This window comes from Tyto alba, unplaced genomic scaffold (genome assembly GCF_018691265.1).
Source record: "Tyto alba isolate M040663 unplaced genomic scaffold, T.alba_DEE_v4.0 Super-Scaffold_40, whole genome shotgun sequence".
Classification (NCBI taxonomy): Eukaryota; Metazoa; Chordata; class Aves; order Strigiformes; family Tytonidae; genus Tyto; species Tyto alba.
Genome location: NW_024881316.1, coordinates 7,825,196 through 7,830,547, shown reverse-complemented (window position 1 = coordinate 7,830,547; position 5,352 = coordinate 7,825,196).

Sequence of the window (5,352 nt, the reverse complement as noted above, 5' to 3'; positions counted from 1 at the left end):
CTTTGTTCATTAATACATTTGTGTAATAAGAATATTCCAACATATTCTACTGTATTTTAGGAACCAAATATAAATATCTTCCCTTGTGTTTTTCTTCAGAAATAACTTTACAAACTATGGAACAAGTCTATCATATATTATATGTGTTATATAGATTCCCTATTGGCACATGGATATTATTTATTATTGGCATCCCTATTTCTTGTCCCGAAATAATCTTGAATTTATCTGTCACTCTAGTCACAGCTAATCACTGCAGTTACTCACATACCAGCTTTTGAGGTAATAGTTTGTCATGGTTTGAGCCTGGTCAGCAGCCAACCACCCCTCAGCTGATCACCCACCCTTCCCCACACACACCTGGGAATGGTGGAGGGAATTGGAGGGGTAAAGGGAGACTTGCAGGTTGAGATAGAAACAGTTTAATAATGGTAATAAAATGAGAACAATTACAGTAATAGAAAATATAAACAGGCAATGCACAACGTAATTGCTCACCACCACCTGATGACCAATAGTCAGCCCGTTCCTGGCTAACGATCCCTAAATAATAAGATCCCTCAATCACAATCCCGGAAGCAAGAGAGAGAGCTCCTTCCCAACCACCCCTCCTCTATATAGTGAGCATGACGTTCCATGATATGGAATATTTCATTGGCCAGTTTGGGTCTGTTGCTGTGGCCGTGCTCCCTCCCTGCTTCTTGTGAAATTGTGCACGGGCAGAACATGGGAGTTGGAGAGTCAACTCCCATGTTGAGAGTTGTAATCTCAGTAGCAGCTGAAAACATCAGTGTGCTATCAGCATTCTTCTCATACCAAACCCAATGCTGAATCTAAAACACATCACTATTCTAGTTACCAAAAAGGAACATTAACTCTATTTCAGCCTAAACCAGGACATAGTTGGTTAGCCATTGATTACTATTTTAAATGGGTATGTCCAGTGCAGTACCAGTATGTAGCTGTCACAGCCAACATTGCTTGACACTCCCTCACCATTAAGTCAACCCATCATTTAAATCCTTCATTAAAATACACTTCTTTACATTTATATTGACATATGTATTTTAAAAGTGTGGTTACGTACAAACACTGTCACTGAATTAAATATGAAGTTTCAGAGAAAGCATATTCAATTTTAACTGTACACTGAATGTCTCAGGCAAAAACTTGCATTGTTTGTACTGCTATGTAGTTGCATAAAGATAGAACCAAAATACAGATCTTCTGCCTATCTTTGGGCCAACACAACTGCTGTAACATAAAGTACATTGGCTACATTATTCTGCAGCAATATAATTTTATTTTTAGCACATGAAAAATCAGCATTGCAATGATTCCACTTTGGTCCATAGTCAATACTCCATGAGAAGTACGACCTAAATCTCAGTGCTGAATGCCCTGGTAATTTATTTTTTTCACTGTCCAAGTATTACAGAACTGTGGGAATTAAGGCTTATAGGACTTGAAATTATTTTGATGGGATTTTAAACTCCAAACTTATACAGAAAGAATGAAGAATAACCTTTCTTAAAATGAAATAAACTTGTGAAGAAGATGACAGTAACATGCATTAAAAGCTATTCTTCATGCATTTCCCTTGATTTGTGGGGTGCAATATTAACCAGGGTGACCACTTTCATGTGTTACTTCATCATTAATAACTGAATTAAAATTTACCTTATTAATTTTCCTCTTTTGAGAAACAGAGTGAGTGTAACTAATTCAGGATGTTTTTTATTAGAACATTTATTGCTTAACGAAATGATGTGTTAACCTATCATAAGAAGTGGTTTATATAATATATTAAGTCTGATAGCATTAGCCAGTGAAGAAGAGTTTCATTTGTTACTTTGGTTTAATTGTACACAAGTGAAATCATTCCTTGCAGAAGTATATTGGCGTAAGAAACGTGTTTCATTTTTCGCCAAAGGCAAAATCATACCTGTTGGTGGCTGGATGCACAAGAGAGAAAGGGGGAAAGCAGAGGACACCAGATGCCTCTCTGGGAACCTTAGTTTGATGTATTGTCTGTGTCCAAACTAAGAAATAGGTATGTTCATGTTCCACAGTCCTTACAGCCTTATGCCAGGCAGAATCTCTAACGGAGTGCACTGCAGATCCACTCCTGTATACACACACACATTTCCTTTCAGCCTTCATAGGGGAGGATGGAGCATATCAAGACCTGAGAGCTGGAAATCCCTCTCCAAACATCCGGTTCAGACTTTTCTACTGAATATGGATGGATGGTCTGAAATTCCAGTGAAATTGTTTCTCCTCAGAATATGCTAATACCATGAGGCTTAAACATTTTGTTTTGCATACTTAGGGAAAAAAAAAAAAAATAGGCTCCAGTGCTGGATGGATGAAAAAGTGAAAATGAAGACCTGTTTTGAAATGATTCAGAGTGGTACCCTATCTAGCTACTCAAAACTGCTTTCTGCAGCAGAATCTCTCTCATCACTAACTACAGAGGAATTCTAAAGGTACTTGGTTCCCTGGGTGAAAGTGAGTTTTTAGGAATACCAAGCCCTATCATTCTCTTACTGATATTTGATTGGAGTTTCAGCGTATAAGTAAAACTTTAATGGTGAATGGTCCGTACTGTCCTGCACTTGATACAATGGAAATTTGTTGTCAAGGAATCAAGTTTAGCGGGGAAAAAAAAAAAGCAACAATTAAGTCCTTCATAAAAATAAAGAGTACCAGAAAGGAGTTTGCTGGTTTATTACTTTCTAAATGTTCAATGCCTAAGCTTTTGAGATCCTGCCTATTCTTTGAGGACACATCCACCTAAGTCTGTTAGGTCTTCATGATGCAAAAAAGCCTGACAATATAAAAACACACCATGAGTTTTCTTTATGTGAGAACGAACTGTCTTTACCTGATATGATGTACACCTTTTTTCTTTCCTATTCAGCTAGTGTTTTATAAGAATAACAATATAATGCATATTTTGCCTTAGGATCCTCATCACAAATATAAACATCCACTGTTGAGGAGGGGGAGAGAGAAAAGGGTGAGTGAAGAGACAGCTTTTTTTTGTAAACTTGCTTTCTTCAAACACTACCACTATTATGCTTTTATAAGTTATTAGTGTTATGTGAGATGCCATTATAAAATAGAACAATGTGCAATGGTAACTGTGCCATTAAGGTCTCTAGTGGAACATTAATTATTGATCTTTGCCTCAAAAGCATCAGAATGCTGTATTAGAGCTGCAATGAACTGTTCACCTTACATGCATTCAACTGAACTATGTCATTCAAAGGTGATGAGGTTTAGCTCTGCTACTATATTCAGAGCACTCTGAAGACCGCAATAGAATTGCAAACACAGCCAAACCTGCCTAACAGAAATAGGAAATTTGACACAAATAACCTTTCTGTTGGACAGGACATTTTTAAATTCATTCTCCATTTCTCATTCCTGGTTCTTCTCTCTTTTCTGAGTTGCCTCGCTTCTTGCAAACCATGATTTCAGTGATAAGTGTCTGGCAGAGTGTTAATCACTGCTCTTAAGTGAGTGGCACTAGAGTCAGTCGTGTTGATATCATTCAGTGATGAAAGAGCCTTGCAGGTAAACTCCTGGATTTACAAGCCTGTAGCCCTCCTCGATAGGTGTTCTACCACAAGTAAATAGTGGTCTCCCTGTTGAGGTAATTACACGTGTGACAAAACACTCCTCAAAATCAATCACTGGTAGAAAGTAAGGCCTCTTCCTGATGCAATGACACCAGCAAAGCCTCTATCCTTGGTTTTGCAGAAGTTTTGAAGTTTCCTTCATTAATTTGAGCTACTGAAGAGTTCCATCCCTGCTGATAGAGAAACTCTCTGGTCTCTTGTTATATCATGTGCTGTCACATAGCATTGTCATCCCCCCTCTAGTTCTTGTTATTCATAAGCATATGCTTCATGATTACCATTAGTGACTGACACATGATAGGACTTGAAAAATACTCTAGGTAGATAACTTTTAATAACATGTGACTACACCGAATTCTGCATAACCCTTCTTCCTCTGTCCCTCTCTTTTCTAAAAGATTGCTGATCAGCTTGTCTCCTTCACAAAGCAAAGAATATTCAATTCTGCCTCCTATTAAGTTTGTGCTGACTTCACAGAATTGTTTGGGTTGGAAGGGACCTTAAAGATCACCTAGTTCCACTCCCACTGCCATTGGCAGGGACACCTTCCACTAGACCAAGTTGCTCAGAACCCCATCCAACTCAGACTTTAACGCTTCCAGGAAGGGAGCATCTACAACTTCTCAGGGCAACCTGTTCCAGTATCTCACCACCCTCACAGGAACTCATGTCTTCCTAATATCTAATCTAATTCTTCTCTCTTTCGGTTTAAAACCTTCACCCCTCATCCTATCACTACCCTCCCTGAAAAAGAGTCCCTCCCCATCTTTCCTGGAGGCCTCTTTTAAGTACCGGAAGGTCTCTATAAGGTGTCCCCAGTGCCTTCTCCTCTCTAGGCCAAACAACCCAACTTTCCCAGCTTCTCCTGATAAGGGAGGGGCTCCAGCCCCCTGATCGTATTTGTAGCCTCCTCTGGCCTTGTTCCAACAGGTCCATGCCCTTCATATGTTGTGGTCCTCAGAGCTGATCACAGTATTCCAGTTGGGGTCTCATAAGAGAAGAGCAGAGGAGGAGAAAGACCTCCCTCAACCTGCTGGCCACACTTCTTTTGATGCAGCCGTAGATACATTTGGCTTTCTAGGCTGCAAGTGCACATTCCTGGCTTATACTCAATTTTTCATCCACCATTACTCCCAATTCCTTCTCCTCAGGGCTGCTCTCACTCCATTCATAGCCTAGCCTGTATTTGTGCATGGGATTGCCCCAACCGATGTGCAGGACCTTACACTTGGCCTTGTTGAACTGCATGAAGTTTGCAAGGTCTCACCTCTCAAGCCAGTGAAGGCCCCTCTGGATGACATAACTTCCCTCCAGTGGGTCAACTGCGCCACAGAGACTGGTGTCATCAGCAAATTTGATGAGGGGTAGCTAAATCCTACTGTCCATGTCGCCAGCGAAGATGTTAAACAACACCAGTCCCAACAACAACCCCTGAGGAACGGCACTTGTCACTGCTCTCCACTTGGATATTGAACCATTGACCGCAACTCTCTGAGTGCAACCATTCAGCCAATTCCTTATCCACCGAGTGGTCCATCCGTCCTATCCATGTCTCTCCAATTTAGAGACAAGGATGTCGTGTGGAACAGTGTCAAAATCTTTGTACAAGTCCAGGTAGATGATGTCAATTGCTCTACCCTTATCCACCAACACTGTAACCCTGTTGTAGAAGGACACCAACTTTGTCAGGCATGATTTGCCCTTA